Source organism: Scyliorhinus torazame, chromosome 19, assembly GCF_047496885.1.
Source record: "Scyliorhinus torazame isolate Kashiwa2021f chromosome 19, sScyTor2.1, whole genome shotgun sequence".
NCBI classification, from domain to species: domain Eukaryota; kingdom Metazoa; phylum Chordata; class Chondrichthyes; order Carcharhiniformes; family Scyliorhinidae; genus Scyliorhinus; species Scyliorhinus torazame.
The window spans coordinates 90,829,515-90,847,256 of NC_092725.1; the positions used below are offsets into that span (position 1 = coordinate 90,829,515).

Below are 17,742 nucleotides of genomic sequence, written 5' to 3' on the forward strand. Positions count from 1 at the left end.
TCCCTGTTCCGCTTTTGTTCTCCCTCTCTGTCCATCTTTTTATCTCTCTATGTTCTTTTTTTCTCTCTCTCTGTCCCTCTTTTTTCTCTCTCTTGTCTCTTTCTCTCTGACCTTCTTTCTCGCTCACTCTGTCCCTCTCTCCTTGACCGAGATTTACTGCTCTGTCTCTCTTACTCTGTCTCACTCACTCACTCTGTTTCACACACTCACTCACTCTGCCTCACTCACTCACTCACTCTGTATCACTCACTCACTCACTCTGTCTCACTCACTCACTCACTCTGTCTCACTCACTCACTCACTCTGTCTCACTCACAAACTCACTCTTCCTCATTCACTCACTCACTCTGTCTCACTCACAAACTCACTCACTCTGTCTCACTCACAAACTCACTCTTCCTCATTCACTCACTCACTCTGTCTCACTCACAAACTCACTCTGCCTCATTCACTCACTCTCTGGCTCACTCACTCACTCTGTCTCACTCACAAACTCAGTGTAAATAGGGAGGGGGCGAGCCCGGCGCCGGGCCGGAGAATCGCCACAACCGCGCCACGACGCCGGCGCACGGTTCTCTGAGGTGCGAAGAATCGGCGCCATTTGGGCTGGTGCGTTTGACGCGGGGCTGGCCGTGGGCCGCCGATTCTCCGGCCAGGATGGGCTGAGTGGCCGCGCGGATATGACAGAGTCCCGCCGGCGCCGTTCACCCCTGGTCGCTGCCGGCGGGAACTCTGCGCGAAGCGCCGGGGGCGGCCTGTGCGGTGGGGGGGGGAAGGGGGGCTCTGACCCAGGGGGGGCCCTCCGATGGGGTCTGGCCTGCGATCGGAGTCAACCGATCGGCGGGCCAACCTCTCCCCTCCCCGGGCCTACTGTGCGGCTGGCACCTGAACACCGATGCCATGTTGCGTCGAGGCCGGTGTGCAGAAGAAGTCCCCCATGCATGCACGGGTTGGCGCGGCACCCATTTGGCACTGGGAAGGGAGGCTGGAGCGGCATGAACCGCTCCAGCGCCGTGCTGGCCCCCTGTGGGGGACAGAATAGGTCGTACCCGGGCCCGGTTCGCACCTTCGTGAAACGCGACGGCGTTCACGACGGCGCGAACACTTGGGCTCCATTTGGAAGAATCGCCCCCAGGGTCCTTCAGTTAACAAGAGTTACAGTTCTTTTGTGCACACCCAGAATTTCAATCAAATTCTGCTGGAAGTAAGTATCTTGCACTCCAGCTTGATCTAAAACTCTTCAAGTAAACTGCTTGAACCAATAAACACCCCTAGAAACCTAGCCACCCCTGTGATTAACAAGTTGACCCCTTTGCTTCCTACTGTTCATCTCCCAGGCAACCTGGTCCCATGATCGTTTATTGGAATCTGTGTTGCTATTTTACCAGAAATCAAACTCTAGTTTTTAAAGGGACCACCCCAAAACCAATGGGCCATGACAATATGTGAACAGATGCTTTAATAAGAGATGAAATGTCGGGTGTCCCTTTTAATTTCACAGTGAAATTTTTCAAGGCTGGAAAAGGTTGCGTAGGGGGAGTATGGAAGGGGAGAATGGTTGGAATTGGGGGGAGTAAGACAGACATGAGTTCTAGCATTGCAGTGGATAAGGAATGTACCTCATGTACCGATCTCTGTATGTCATAATACATGATCAGACTATGTAAAGCTAGTACAGGCAATTGAACACTAGATGCCCACACTATCAGGACCTATATCAATGTTTTCCCGCTCTTTCTTACAGGAGTGTGTGTCAAGATTGCAGAGAGAACAGAAGTAGCAAAGCTAGGGAGCAGAAGTTATTAGTTAACAGAGTATTGTATCATATAATTTAATTAGTTAATTCTACAGTTGTTTGTTTTACTAGTTCAGTATTAAGTAAAAAGAACTCATGAGATTATTTTATATTACTCAATAAATTAGTTTATCATTACTGGAAGACTATGGCTATATTTCAACAACTCAGCTAGGTTAAAAGAGTAATATATATATTATACATTAAAATATAACACCTCCCAGCTACACGTTTATCTCAGAAGATATTTTAAAAACTCAGTGGCACAGTAGTTAGCACTGCTGCCTCACAGTGCCAGGCTCCCGGGTTCGATTCTGGACTTGGGTGACTGTCTGTGTGGAGTTTGCAAGTTCTCCCCGTGTCTGCGTGGCTTACGTCCGGGTGCTCCAGTTTCCTCCCACAGTCCAAAGGTGTGCATGTTAGGTGGGGTTACGGGGATAGGGCAGGTGTATGGGCCTAGGTAAAGTGCTCTTGCACACGGACGGTGCAGTCTCGATGGGCCGAAGTGCCTCCTTCTGGTCTGAAGGAATTCTATGAATTGGAGACCTATAGCAGTCCATGTAGGGCCCATTATTTGCATATGGGACAAACACCTATTTCAAGCCTCTTGTCCTGCTTTGACCACTATGGTACTGGCACACATTCGGTGTGTAGTGAGCATACTTGTTTATCCACAATATACGAGGTTTAAAGTGGCAATTTTGTGACAGTAAAGATGTGCACAACTTAATCGAATGTCTAGACTCTGTCTCCTGCTACTGTTAAAAATCAAATTCGTGAAAATTGGATAATGCTTTCAAAAATATGTAATGGTTAAAACTCTGGTCGGATCATTCCATTATTTTTTTTCCCTGCCTTTTATGTTATTACATGAGTACAAAGAAGAAAATTGAGACAAGGTTTTTGTCCCAAGAAAACTTTGAGTGGAGTTTTTTTTCAAATGGAGCTGTCTTATTGAATCTTCTTGTCACGCTAACTCTCATTTGCAAAGCAATTGTGATCTCGCCCACGCAGCTTTCAATAGAAATCATCTTCTTTATTCCCCCTCAGGTCTGAAGCAGCTGATCATCTAGGCCTGAAATACAAAAATTCAGAGGAAGCAAAACTTCTCCTTTCCAGCAACTCCAGCAAAGGATGTCTCACGCACAAAACTAGAATCAGTTCAGCTGCCAGAATTCTGCATTGCAGGCTCCAGGTATGTGAGACTCCACACCAATAAGAAGTATTTTTATTCCAAGTTTCAACATTTTACATTTTACAAAAAAAAGCACCCTATAAACCTCCCACCCATTAAGAATGCTTTATTCATATTCGGTTTATGTGGGCATCATTTGCCAAGGATAGAATTTAATGCCCCAGCAACCCCCCCCCCCCTCCCCCACACCTGCCGAGAAAGTTGTGGGGCCCACTGAAAGATGTCATTCAATTTCCTTGGCGCCTTTCACAGTCTCAGGCCAACACAGAGCACCGACAGCCAATAAAGTACTAGCTGAAGTGTTGTTGTTTTTGTCATATAGAAAAACATGGCAGCCAATTTGCACAAAGAAATCTTGCACAAATAGCAATATGATAATCGTTTTGATAACATTGATTGATTAAACCAGTATATAATATATAGACGCGGGAAGAACTCTGAACTTCCTCAGTATAGTGCTGTGGAACCTTTGCACCTATCTGAGAGGGCAGACAGAGCATCACAATAATATCTTACTGGCACATTGCTACATTAGGCAGAATTTAGTGACTGCACTGTGGTTCCCACTCTTTCGAGAACCAGTTGAAGCTCCATGTAGCCTTTTCCCGGGAGGCCCAATGCTATTGCATAATAATCAGGAACTTATCTGGACCTCCCACCGAATTAAGACCCTGCTGGGAGGAAATCCGGGAGTTGGCAGCCGCACAGTACCAGCAGCGCTCCTGGAATGGTGGCCACTGCCAATATTGCACTTGGGCCTACCCAGAGGATCAGCCATCTATCCTCCAGAGACAGATAGTGGGGCAAGATTGGGTTCCTAGATCAGTTGGGAGGAGGGGGGTTCATAGCATGGACCAGACGTTGGCTTCCTGTTGTCCCCCTTCCCAAGCTGGCCTCCTTGACTGGGCACAGAGTGACTTTGACCCAGGGAGCCCCTCGAAAAGGCTTCAGGCAAATCCAACAGTATTTTCTGCACATCCCCCCTGCCTTCCACTGCGGCTCTTAAACCACATGCCCTCCCATCCCGGATTTAATTGCAGAAAGGCAGATAGGGAGCACGATCTCTACCCTGCAACCTTCTATCCGATCACACGCCCTCACCCACCCACTCCCCAAACTTGCCCTCACCCACCCACCCACCCCAACACACGCCCTCACCCACCCACCCCCAAACTAGCTCTCACCCACCCACCCTCAAACAGGCCCTCACCCAACGCCAAACTCACCCTCACCCACATACCACCAAACTCGCCCTCACCCACCCACCCCCAACACTTACCCTTACCCACTCACCCCCAAACACGCCCCTTTGCCGGGCGGGGGGAGAAGTGGGGTGGGGGAGGGTGTAGTGGCATTAATTTCTGCCTGTGGAGTTACTTCAGAGGACAGATAAGTGTCTAGCTCATCGGTGTTGAATTGGAAGGAAAACATGGTTTCCTCCCTTAAAGGGTGTTAATAAACTAATTGGGGTTTTACAACAATCTGGCAGCTTCCTGCTCACTTTTACTGAGAACTTGTTTTCATTTACTAATTTTCTCTTAATGAATTCAATTTCTCATTCATAAACTCCACAAGATGGAATTTTCACTCACACCCCCTGGTTTATTTATCTAGCTCTCTGGACAACTCGTTTCGTAATTTAATCATTACCACATCCTTGCTTAGCACTAACGTTTGTGTTCTTCTATTTGTTCCCCCACTATCTTCAATATTCTTGTGTTTTTAAAATAGAATTGTTCAAAGAAATCAAGGCTGTTTGACTGGGTGAGAGGATTGGAGAGTGGGTGATGGTCCCTCCAGGAATGCAACTACAGGGTTGACAACCTTATACTTAATTCCACTCCATTGTTCTCATTCCGTCTGTCAATTTACCCATGTACAATTCACTCAATCATGTTCCCGGTGTACTTTTCTATTTGCCTTCAGCAGAAATTATCATAGACTCATAGGGGGGGATTCTCCCATTCGGTGACAGAGTGTCCACGCCGTTGGAAACGTCGCGTTTCACGACGGCGCGAATGGGCCGCTGGGAGTATTGATTCTGGCCCCTACAGGGGGCCAGCACGGCGCTGGAGTGGTTAACTCCGCTCCAGCCTCCCATCCCAGCACAAACTGTGTGCCGCGCTAACCCGTGCATGTGCGGTGGCCTCCCTCAACGTGCCAGCCCCGACGCAACATGGCGCGGGGGTTCAGGGGCCGGCGCGTAAGAAAATAGGCCTGGAGAGTGAGTGGCCGGCCTGCCGATCAGTGGGCTCCGATCGTGGACCGGGCCCCATCGGAGTCCCCCCCGGGGGTTAGAGCCCCCCCCCCCCACAGGTCGCCCCTCCCGACCCTGCACGCAGAGTTCCCGCCGGCTGTGACCAGGTGTGGACGCGCCGGCGGGACTCTGCCTTTTTAGAGCGCCGGCTCGGCCTACCCGGGCCGGAGAATCGGCAACCCCGCCGCGTAGAGCGGTCCACGACCCGCACCGCGCCAAATGCGCCGGAGCCAATGGCGCCGATTCTGCGGAGAATCGGGTGCCAGCGTCGGGGTGGCGTGGCGCGTGGTGGGGATTCTCCAGCCCGGCGCAGGGCTGGGAGAATCCCGCCCAGAGAATTCCTACAGTGCAGAAGTAGGCCATTCTGCCCATCGAGTCTGCACCAACCCTCAGAACGAGCACCCCACCCAGGCCCTGTACTATCCCCATAACCCCTCCTAACTGCGGATCTTTGGACACTAAGGGACAATTTAGCATGGCCCATCCACTTAACCTGCACATCTTTGGGCTGTGGGAGGAAACCAGAGCACCCCGAGGAACCCCATGCAGGTAAGCAAAGAAAGTGAAAGCTCCACAAAGACAATTGAGCCTGTGTCCCTGGCGCTCTGAGGCAGCAGTGCTAACCACTGTGCTACCATGCTGCCCCTACGCTAGTGGACTATTTGCAAGGTTTGAAACGCTGATACGTTGGGCTATAACCACAGCAAGATAAATGCCCTATGTGGACTGTGAGTACTTGATTGGTTCAGGTCAGAAGAGAGCTTTAATCTAACCAGAGAGCACATGATGGTCATGCTCCCTCCAATAGGAACATATTTGCATGGTTACGCATTAGAACTAGAAGTGCCTTTCACTGAGTTTTGTATATGTTGGAGGCTTTGTCTGCAGCTGATCACCTCCTAAGGAGTTTGAGTGAGTAGGGTAAGAATGAGCAGAATAAATTGTATTAGGTCTGTGCAGGGAATGGACCTAATGAGCAGAACATCCAATTCATCAGTCCTGGTTTTTTGAACACAAAAATTGACGCAAAAAAAATTACTAACAGAATATTATAACATCTGATACAAATGTTATTCCTCAAGTGACTTGAATGGTATAATTTATTCAGGACATTGCTGCTTGTAGTTATTTTGTTAGTTTTAGCAGTAGAGTGAGACGTATATTTCACATCCCATCTTTTTTGTGAAGACAATTGGGCTGATTTTCATCGACCTAACATTTCCCACTTGATCAAAACTTTGCACCGATTTCATGACCAAGTCCCACCTGCATCTTGACCAGGGCGGCCAATGATTGCCACTCAATTCATCATCCCAAAGCGCTAGAGCTTTGTTACCATATTTATATTAGGGCATAGATATTTATTTTGCATATCAACAATTCCAGTGAATGCACGGAAAGTTTCCCACCATTTAATAACATTACAAAATCATGAAGCCTTGCCTGCTCTGGTTCTGGGGGTCGGGCAGGAATTTTGGGGGCACGTTCTCCTCACAATTTGGAGTCGGGGTCAGTGCTGCGGGGACAGATTTGATGAATTGGCCCTGCTGTGTCTCCGTAACAACAACTTGCTTTTATGCCATCCCGTTAAGGTACTAAAACATCCTAAGGTGTTTCACAGGAGATTATCAAACATAATTTGCAGCCCAGCCTCACTAGTAGACAACAGGACAGGACTAGATCAAAGAGGTAGGTCTGAAGGCGCATCATAACGGAGGAGAGAAGCAGTTAGGCCGAGAGGTTTATAGAGGGAGGTTAGTTTAATAAGAGTCCACACTGTGTCGGAATAAAGAACTTTGGTTTATTTACAATTAGGTTATATACAACTCCTGGTAGATCCCTACTAGGTCCCTCCAAGGTCGATGCCTTACCAACCTTTCATGCGTAGCTGAATGGAGTTCCCCAGCCCTCAGTGGGGGGAGCTCATACTCCACGAGAACCACAGGGAAGATAATTATTCCCACCCCAGTCCTGTGCGGGATATGACACTTAGGGCCCCGACAGCTGAGGGTCAGCCACTAATGGTGACATGAAGAAAATTGGGGCTGTTCAAGAGGCCCAAGTTGGCGGAAAGCAGATATTTTGGAGGGTTGTAGGGCTGGGGGAGATTACAAGGGTAGAGAGAGGAAAGGTCAAGGAGGGTTTTAAAAACAATGAGACTTTTAATATTGAGACATCTTTCCTCTTAATATTTTGCAGTTTTTATATAATACCCCTATCAGCCTTTAAAAGACCTCTCTTGTCTCCTCCAGGAACTATGGGCGTCATTCTCCGACCCCCCGCCGGGTCGGAGAATGGCCGCAGGCCGCCGTGAATCCCGCCCCGCCCCCGCCGAAGTCTCCGGTACCGGAGATTGGGCGGGGGCGGGAATCGGGCCGCGCCCGTTGACGGGACCCCCCCCGCTCGATTCTCCGGCCCGGATGGGCCGAAGTCCCGCCCAGAAATTGCCTGTCCCGCCGGCGTAAATCAAACCTGGTATTTACCGGCGGGACCAGGCGGCGTGGGTGGGCTCCAGGGTCCTGGGGGGGGCGCGGGGCGATCTGACCCGGGGGGTGCCCCCACGGTGGCCTGGCCCGCGATCGGGGCCCACCGATCCGCGGGCGGGCCTGTGCCATGGGGGCACTCTTTCCCTTCTGCCTCCGCTACGGCCTCCACCATGGCGGAGGCGGAAGAGAATCTCCTCACTGCGCATGCGCGGGAAACTGACAGCGGCCGCTGACGCTCCCGCGCATGCGCCGGGAAACTGTCAGCGGCCGCTGACACTCCCGCGCATGCGCCGCATTTCCGCGCCAGCTGGCGGGGCAACAAACGCCATTTCCGCCAGCTGGCGGGGCGGAAATCCCTCCGGCGTCGGCCTAGCCCCTCAATATTGGGGCTAGGCCGCCAAAGATGCGGAGCATTCCGCACCTTTGGGCCGGCGCGATGCCCGTCTGATTGGCGCCGTGTTTGGCGCCAGTCGGCGAACATCGCGCCGTTGGGGGAGAATTTCGCCCTATGTATGTAACCGTTTCTGTACGATCTGCATCTGCTCCTGACTGTCAAATTTTACTTTGTCCCATGTCCCATTTTAATAATCCATGACTCACTTCTGTACCATTCACTCGTTTCGCTGGTATTAGTTTTCTTGCACCTTATCTTTCTTGGGCCTTCAATTAATTTTGATCTTGTTATTCAGTCATTGCAGCATTCCAATACAATTAAACTGTGAATATTTGAGACCTATTTTTCTGCACATGCTTCGACTAGTAGTGCATGAAGAGTCTATACAGTATTAAATCAAATTTTCAGATCATCTTACCTGCATTTGGATGAATTTATTATTCTTGCTGTACATTTGCATAAACTCAATCATCCACTCTAACAATTATAAAGTCATGAGTAGCATTTTCGAATAACATTTAAATATTTATTAGTGCTTTCAAATTTACTTTTTCTCGGCTCCACTGTGCTGGGAGCAAGGGGAAATAATTTGAGTCACGTGCTGTGACATTCAAGAAGGGTTATGTAGAAAGCATTAGAGAATGGTCTTTTTATAGTCACACTCTTTATTCCAAAAGGAAGCAAGTAGTAACAGAATATCTAATATGCTCCATTCCGCAAGGATGCATTACAGAAGGAAAATAAGGAGAGGCAATGTAAACTAAAATGGTGACATTTAGAAGGAGGGAGCAGACACAACGGGGAAGGGGGGTTTAGTGGGGGGGGGGGGGGGGGGGGGCGGTGTATATTTGTGAATTTTGGACGGCAGCAGGACAATTGACAAAGATGCTAAATTGCGTTCCTTAATGAGGTGCAATAGTAAGGAAGTTGCACTAAAGCATTCTAAATTGTTGGTTAGACCTCAGCTGCAGTAATGCATCCAATTGTGGGAAGAACACTTTTGAAAGGATGTCAAGGCCTCGGAGAGGATGAAGAGGAGATTTACTCGAATGATACCAGGGACGAGGGAATTAAATTGTCTGGTGAGACTAGAGGAGACAGATTTAAGATAATTGACAAAATGAAAAAAACAAGCTTGAGGCAGGGGAATGAGGAGAAATTCAGCAAGTTGTTGTGATCTGGAACGAGCTTCCCTGGGTGGAGACAGATTCAACAGGAACTTGTAAAAGGCAAATGGATAAATACATAGAAAGGAAACAAATTTTCAAGGCTGTGGAGAAAGTTTGAGGAGTGGGACTGATTAAATAGTTCTTCGATAGAGCCAGCACAGGCACGATGGATGAATGGCCTGCATCCATGTTAATACACTTCATAGTAATAGTTTTTGTGCAATATCGTCACTATCTTTCAATGTAACAAAAATTGTATATCTATGTTTAGAATTTTAACTCCCTCTCTCAGGCAGAAACAAGGAGATAAATTAAATCGTCACGTTTAATGATTTCCTCCTTGGGGTCCTTTTAATACTGTTGGGATTTTGTAACATATCCATCTGACTCGGGCAGAATCCTCATGACTAAATGTAAATCAGGGCCCTAAGATGTCATTCAGACTGAATCTAATTTTAACTGTCCACTGTTTGTCGGGAGTCAGGTATATATACCAGGTGTGGCCTCATTAAGGCCCTATATATTTGCAGCAAGACATCCTTGCCCCTATCCTCGAATCCTCTCACAATGAAAGGCAGCATATTGTTTGCTTTCTTAACCACTTTCTGTACCTGCATGCTTACCTTCAGCGACTGGTGAATGAGGACACCCAGATCTCAATGCACATTCCCTTCTCCTAATTTATGGCCATTCAGATAATGGTCTGCCTTCCTGGTTTTGCGCCCAAAGTGGATAGCCTCGCATTTATCCAAATTATTCCGCATCTGCCGTTCATTTGCCCACTCACTCAACTTGTCCAAATCACACTGAAGAAACTCTGCATCCTCCTCACAGCTCACCCTCCCACCCAACTTTGGGTCATCTGCAAATTTCGAGATATTACATTTTGTTCCCTCATCTAAATCATTAATATATATTATGAATAGCTGGGGGACTGCCTGTCAATTTGGAAAAAAAAACTTTAATTCCTACACTTTGTTTCCTGTCTGCCAAACAGTTCTATACATCTGAATGCACTACCCCTAATCCCATGCGCTTTAATTTTACATGCTAAGCTCTTATGCGGGACTTTGTCAAGAGCATTCTGCAAGTCCAAATAACCGCATCCACTGGCTCCCCCTCATCAACTCTACGAGTTACATCCTTGAAGAATTCCAGTGGATATGTCAAGCATTGGGCAGCACGGTGGCGTAGTGATTAGCACTGCTACTTCATGGTTCAATCCCAGATCTGGGGCGTCATTCTCCGCTGGCGGGAGTCTCCGTTTTGCCGGCGCCGGGGGGTTTCCCGACGGTGTGGGGCTGCCGCACAGTGGGAAACCCCATTGATCGGCCGGTGTTACGGAGACTCCCTCCGGCCGGTCGGGGCAGAAATGTGGCGGGGCGGGTAGGAGAATTTCGCCCCTGGTCACTGTCTGTGTGTGTTTGCATATTCTCCCCCTGTTTGCATGGGTTTTGCCCCCATAACACAAAACTGTGCAGGTTAGGTGGATTGGTCCATTGCTAAATTGCCCCTGAATTGGAAAAAATGAATTGGGCACTCTAAATTTTTTTTTTTTTAAATATTTGTCGAGCATGATTTCCCCTTCATAAATCCATGCTGACACTGTCCGATTCTGCCATTGTTTTCTAAGTGTTGTGCTATAAAATCTTTGACAATGGATTCTAGAATTTTCCCCACTACCGACATCGGGCTTACTGGTCTATAATTCTCTGTTTTCTCTCTATCTCCTTTTTTAAATAGTGGAGTTTCATTGACTGCACTCCACTCTGTAGGTACTGTTCCAGAGTCTATAGAATTCTGGATAATGACCACAAATGCATCAACTATTATCTTTTGTAAATGAACATTATGAAATTGACTGCAAAATCAAAAAGCCAGAGCAGTCAGTCGAGCAATATTGTACCCGGGTATAGGTGTTTCAACAAGAGCAATGGATTTCTTGGTTCTCACAATAGCCTCATTGTGTGTTCTTTGCTGAGAGACCAGAAAATGATTAGCCTGTTGAAATATCTGAGCCACAGGAAAAACATCGCTTTAGTGATGGCTTTGGCCCTGCGTTCATTGCCACCCCAAAAAGCCCTTTCGAATGTGGTGGTGAGCTATCTTCTTGAACCGCTGTAGTCTGTGTGGTGTAGGTACACCCAGAGTGCTGTTAGGAAGGAAATTACAGAATTTTGACCCAGTGATAGCGAAGGAACAGTGATATAGTTCCAAATCAGAATAGTGTGTAGCTTGGAGGGGAACTTTCAGGTGGAGCATTTCCTTGCATATTCTTCCTTTGTCCCTCTAGGTAGTATAGATTGTGGGTTTGAAAATGCCCTTGAAGGAGTTTTGGTAAGTTACTGCAATGCAGCTTGTAGAGGATGCTAACTGCTGCCGCTGGGCATCGATGGTGGAGAAAATGAATGTTGAAAGTTGTGGATGGGGTGCCAATCAGGTATTTTGCTTTCCTTGTACGGTGTTGAGCTTCTTGAGTGTTGTTGGAGCTGCACTTATCCAAGCAAGTGGAGAGTGTTCTACCACACTCCTGGCTTGTGCCTTGTAGATGGTGGACAGGCTTTGGGGAGTCAGGGTGGGAGTTTCTCACAGAGAATTCCCAGTCTCCGACCTTCTCTTGCAGCCACATACTTACTAACATTGTGCAATCATCGGTAAATACCACCACTTCTGACCGTATGTTGGAGGGAAGGCCACTGATGAAGCAGCTGAAGATGGCTGGGCCTAGGTCACTAACCTGAGTAGCTCCTGCAGTAATGTGCTGGAGAGTTTTCCCCGATTCCCATTGACTCCAGTTTTACTTGGGCTCCTTGATGCCACATTCGGCCAAATGGTACTTTGATGTCGAGGGCAGTCATTCTCACTTCACCTCTGGAGTTTAGTCCTTTTGGCCATGTTTCAACCAAGGCTTTAATGAGGTGAAGAATTGTGTAGCACTGGCAGAAACTAGCCTGTTCATGATCCCTTCCATCACTTTGTGACAATAATTGGCCGGATTAGGTTTGTCCTGTTTCTTGTGTACAGGACATAACTGGCCAATTTGCCAGATTGCTGGGTAGATGCCAGTGTTGTAGCTGTACTGGGGCAGCTTGGCTAGGGGTGCACAGGTTATAGAGCACAAGTCTTCAGTACTATTGCCGGAATATTGCCAGGGCCCGTGGTCTTTGCGGTATCCGGTGCCTTCAGCTGTTTCTTGACAACACCTGGAATCGAATTGGCTGAAGATGTATGTGATGCTGGGGACTTCCGGAGGTAATCCATTCATCACTTCTGGCTGAAGACTGGAGCAAATTCTTCAGCCTTATCTTTTGCACTGATATGCTGGGCTCCTCTATCATTGTGAATGGGGATATTTATGGAGCCTCCTCCTCCAGTGAGTTGTTTAATTGTCCACCATCATTCACGGCCGGGTGTTGCAGGACTGCAAATCTAAGATCTGAGCTGTTGGGACAGAATATGCCGAGGGATAGTGATAGCGGTGTCTGGAATATTTTCTGTAAGGTATGATTCCGTGAGTAGGATTATGTCAGGCTGTTGCTAGACCAGTCTGCAAGACAGCTCTCACAATTTTGGCACAAGTCCCCAGATTTTAGTAAGGAGGACTTTGCAGAATTCACAGGGCTAGGTCAATGCTGAATAGTCTGTCCGGTTTCATTTCTTTCAGGCTTTATACAACTGAACGGTTTGTGAGGCTATTTCAGAGGGTGTCTAAGAGTCAACCACATTGTTGTGGGTCTGGAGTCACATGTAGGTCAGACCAAGGACAGCAGATTTCCTTCCTTAAACTAGGTGTGTTTTTACACCAGTAAAATGATATGGTCATCATTAGACATTTTTAATTCCAGATTGTTTTATTGAACTCAAATTCCTCGATCTGCCATGGTGGGACATGAACCCAGTTCCCTAGAGCATTATCTGGGCCTCTGAATTTCTAGTCCAGCGAAAAATACCACTATGCTACCATCTCCCCACAGCTCTCCAACCAGGGGATCAGCAGCTCCCATGTCAAACCCACATGCTGGGCAGATGCCAGTGTTGTAACTGTACTGGAATAGCTTGGCTAGGGCTGCGGCACAAGCCTTCAGTTCTATTGCTAGAATATTGTCAGATCCATAGCCTTTGGAATATCCAGTGCCTTCAGCTATTTCTTGATATCACGTGGAGTGAATCAAATTAGCTGAAGACTGCCATCAATGATGCTGGAGACCTCTAGAAGAGGCCGAGATGGATCATCCATTTAGCACTTGTGGCTAACGTTTGTTGCAAATGATTCAGCTTTATCCTTTGCACAGATGTGCTGGGCTCCCCCAACATTGAGGATGGGAAAGTTTGTAGAGCCTCCTCCTCCAGTTAGTTGTTTAGTTGTCCACCACCATTCACAACTGGATGTGACAGGACTGCAGAGCTTAGATCTGGTCCTTTGGTTATGGAATCGCTTAGCTCGGTTTGTCACTTGCTGCCTATGCTGTTTGGCACAGGAGTTGTGTCTTCACCAGGTTGATACCTCATTGTTAGGTGTGCTTGGTATTGCTCCTGGCACGCCCTCCTGCCCTCTTCATTGAAACAGAGTTGATTCCCAGCTTGCTGTTAACTCGAGAGTGGGGGATATGCCAGGCCATGAAGTTATAGATTTGGGTTGAGTACATTTCTGCTGCTGCTGCTGATGGCTCACAGTGCCTCATAGATGCCCAGTTTTGAACTGCTAGATCTATTTGAAATCTATCCCATTCAGCACAGTTATGGTGCCACACAACATGATGGAGAGTATTCTCATTGTGCAGTCATTGATCCTATTGCTATTTTAAAGGATCTGGATGATTGACACTGGGCTGGAATAAGCTTTTTTTACACGTCCAACTGTCACTGTAGCATTCATCTGTTCATACAGTGTGTAATGGGTGAATGGGCATGCAAGTGCTATGGCTTGGCATGGGGACATGAGGGGCCTTTGAGAGTGGGTGGGGGAGAATGAGGTAACATGGATAGCTCATGGGGAATGGGTGGATGTGTGGCGGGTGAGCGGTTGTGTGGGGTGGAGGTGTGAGGGGTGGAGGACCTTTCTATTTTTATAATAACTGGAGGTGGGCCCTTTTTGAGATCGGCCTCTGTACTGGGCAGTCCCTATGGCTGCCTCCAAATTCTTTGCTGGGTCAGCTGGCCTGACACACGTTTGCACCTGCCTCCCGAGCAATGAAGATCTCATTCTTGTTGGCTCTTTAATAAGACCATAAATAAGACATATGAGCAGCTATAAGCCATTTGGCCCATCAAGTCTGCTCCACCATTCCATAAGTTCATGACTGATCTGATGTGATAATTGTTGCATCTTTAGACTAACAGTACAAAAGAAATAGATTGTAGATACATGTGGGTTCAAAGCAACATTAACAAAGGTTTATTAAATAGGTCTTCACTGTACAAGGGTTGGTGCTAGACTCGGGCTAAAGCCTGCAAGGTAGCTGATGGCATTACGCATTAACTCGGTTCTTAAAGAGACATTGCACACAACTACAATGATCCACATATATAAGATCCCTCCCCTTTTACTTCTAAGGTTAACGCATTTAACAATTAATATATTAACATAGTCATTTACATATAGACACAAGTGCAGGCATCAGATTATTACATTATGTTATGGGCCAGGGTTTAGAGAACCCCAAAGTGTGTCATGGAGTTCACCTGACCCACAACTTTTAATAGATTGTGGTATGGGGAGCACACAGCCCACTCTACAGGTGGGGTACAGCAGAAATGGAAAAGTATTTTTTAAAGCAAAACAATGTTTATTCTGATGTGCTATGTACTCTGGGATAACACAGGCTGCAACTGGATGCAGCTTTAACCAAAAGATACTCCAGACCTTGAAGTTAGTTCAATCTGATTTATTGGACCAGTAGCACAGTTCTCCATGAGTTCGACTCTCTGCTAACCTAAGTGTGGTTACTCTGTCTGACTTAACCAGACTAGCTCTTAGCCACGTGCTGGAGGTGTGATACTGCACATACACCCTGACTCACTCTGTAGATGTTCATCAGTGGAAAGAGGCGGAGTGTGAGTGCCTCGTGCCTTTTATAGTGAGAGTGTTCTGCCTGCTCATTGGTCATGTCCTGTTCTCTGTGTTCATTAGCTGCCTGTCTGTGCCTGTCTGTATATCATTATCTGCATGTCTGCATATCATGACATCTCTTCTTTTAAAAAATATTTTGTTGGCACATGGGAACGTACTTACATGTGGTGGCATATATTAACATATTTACAAGCGGTGGCGTATGTGAACGTATTTACATGTGAAGACAGCTGTCTAATGTGAGAAAACAGAACATAGCAAACAAAACAAATGTTCATAAGTCCAGTCTCTGGGGCTTGCGTCTGATCCTTGCCGACCGCCGGAGAGGTGGTGGTGGGGACGACGGTGCCTTGACAGGTGGGATAGAAGCCTGACTGGTGGCCTCGTAGTTCGAGGTATCAAGAGGTGGCAAAACAACGGACGGAAATGGAGAAGAAAGCGGTTGCAGGTGTCGTGTTATTCACCCTGGGGTAACACGGACTGCAACTGGATGCAGTTGTACTTGAAAGTAGACACCAAACTTTGATGTAAGTTCAATACGCTTTATTGAACTTGTTAAGCAGTGCACACAGTTCGCTGTGGGTTGACACTCTACTAATCTAAGCGTGCTTACTATAACTAACTAGACCAGAGCTCTGAGCCACGTGTAGAAGGTGCTAACTGATATATACACCCTGACTGTCACTACAGTTGTCACCAGTGGAAAGAGGCAGAGTGCTGATGCCTCGTGTGTTTTATAGTGGGAAACCCCCCTCTAGTGTTCTGCCCGGTGATTGGTTGTGTTCTGTCCTGTGTGTTGATTGGCTGTACTGGGTGTCTGTCACTGCCTGTCTGTATCTCATTATGTGCATGAGTGCATATCATGACAGCGGGATGGCAACTTTGCGCAGTGCCCATCTGTTTCGTCGCACAACAGAACCATCAGCCATACGTACAACATACGAGCGGGGCGCAGCCTGTCGAACAACGACAGCTGGAGCAGACCAGCCACCAACCGGTATCTTGATCCTGACAGTGTCTGCCGGGAATAACACGGGCAAATCGGTGGCATGAGCATCATAGCCCAGATTTTGCTGGTTTCGGAGCTGCTGCACCTTCTGCAGCACCGGGAGGTGATCCAGGTTGGGCAAGTGTATTGCTGGAAGTGTCGAACCTGTTCATCAGGAGTTGAGCCGGCGACATGCCAGTGGACAGTGGGGTCGCCCTGTATGCAAGCAGCATGAGGGAGATGTCAGAAGCAGAATCCGCGGCCTTGCAGGTGAGCTGTTTCACAATGTGAACCCCTTTTTCAACCTTCCCATTGGACTGCGGATAGTGTGGGCTGGAAGTGACATGTTTGAAATGTTATGACTTGGCAAACATGGACCACTCGTGGCTGTTGAACACAGGTCATTGTCACTCATGACAGTGAGTGGGATACCGGGCCTGGAGAACGTCTCCTTACAGGCCTTGATGGCGGTCCGAGATGTGAGGTCTGAGAGCTTCACGACTTCAGGGTAATTGGAGAAATAGTCAATAATCAACACGTAGTCACGACCATTCGCACGAAAGAGGTCGATACCAACCTTGGACCACGGGGAGGTCTCGATTTCATGCTGCTGGAGCGTCTCCTTGCTCTGTGCTGGCTGGAAGCGTTGACAGGTCACACAGTTGAGGACCATGTTCAAAATGTCCTGGCTAACACCGGACCAGTAGATAGCCTGCCTGGCTCTGCGTCTGCACTTCTCGACGCCCAGGTGTCCCTCATAGATTTGGCGGAGCACCAAGCTCTGGAGACTGAGTGGAATGATAATCCGGTCCAGCTTGAGGAGGATACCATCAATCACCGTCAGGTCGACCTTTACATTGTAAAATTCAGGGCACTGCCCTTTCTGCCAGCCATTGGCGAGGTGGTGCATGACACGCTGCAAGAGGGTGTCTTTGGCTGTCCCCTTGCGGATACGAACCACCTTCTCATCAGGTGCCAGGAGGGTGCTAGCACACAGCTGCACCTGTGATTCAATCTGCCGGATGATTTCCAGCGGTTCACTAGGCAAGGTGATGGAGCGGGACAATGCAGCAGCGATGATGAGCTCCTTGCCAGGCGTGTACACTAAGTCAAAGTCGTACCTTCTGAGTTTGAGGAAGATGCGCTGCAACCGAGGCGTCATTTCGTTCAGGTCCTTGTGGATAATGTGGACCAGAGGTCTATGATCCGTCTCAACAGTGAATGTCGGCAGGCCGTAGACATAGTCGTGAAACTTGAGAATGCCATTGAGAAGACCCAGGCATTCCTTCTCTGTTTGCACATACCTTGTTTCGGTGGGTGTCATGGCCCTCGATGCGTAGGCTACCGGTGCACCCAGGATGAAGTGTCACCGCGTTGAAGCAACACCG

At 48.0% G+C, this 17,742-nt stretch overlaps 1 protein-coding gene across 5 annotated transcripts in view; it reads left to right on the forward strand.

Annotated features, from left to right (window-relative positions):
- syt1a (synaptotagmin Ia) overlaps positions 1–17,742 on the forward strand; it is an 870,875-nt gene that overhangs the window by 586,988 nt on the left and 266,145 nt on the right. For all 5 annotated transcript variants that reach the window (XM_072484731.1, XM_072484730.1, XM_072484734.1 and 2 more), the window contains one exon: positions 2,846–2,990. The gene's annotated coding sequence lies outside the window, so the exon portion shown is untranslated. The remainder of the gene's footprint in view (positions 1–2,845; positions 2,991–17,742) is intronic.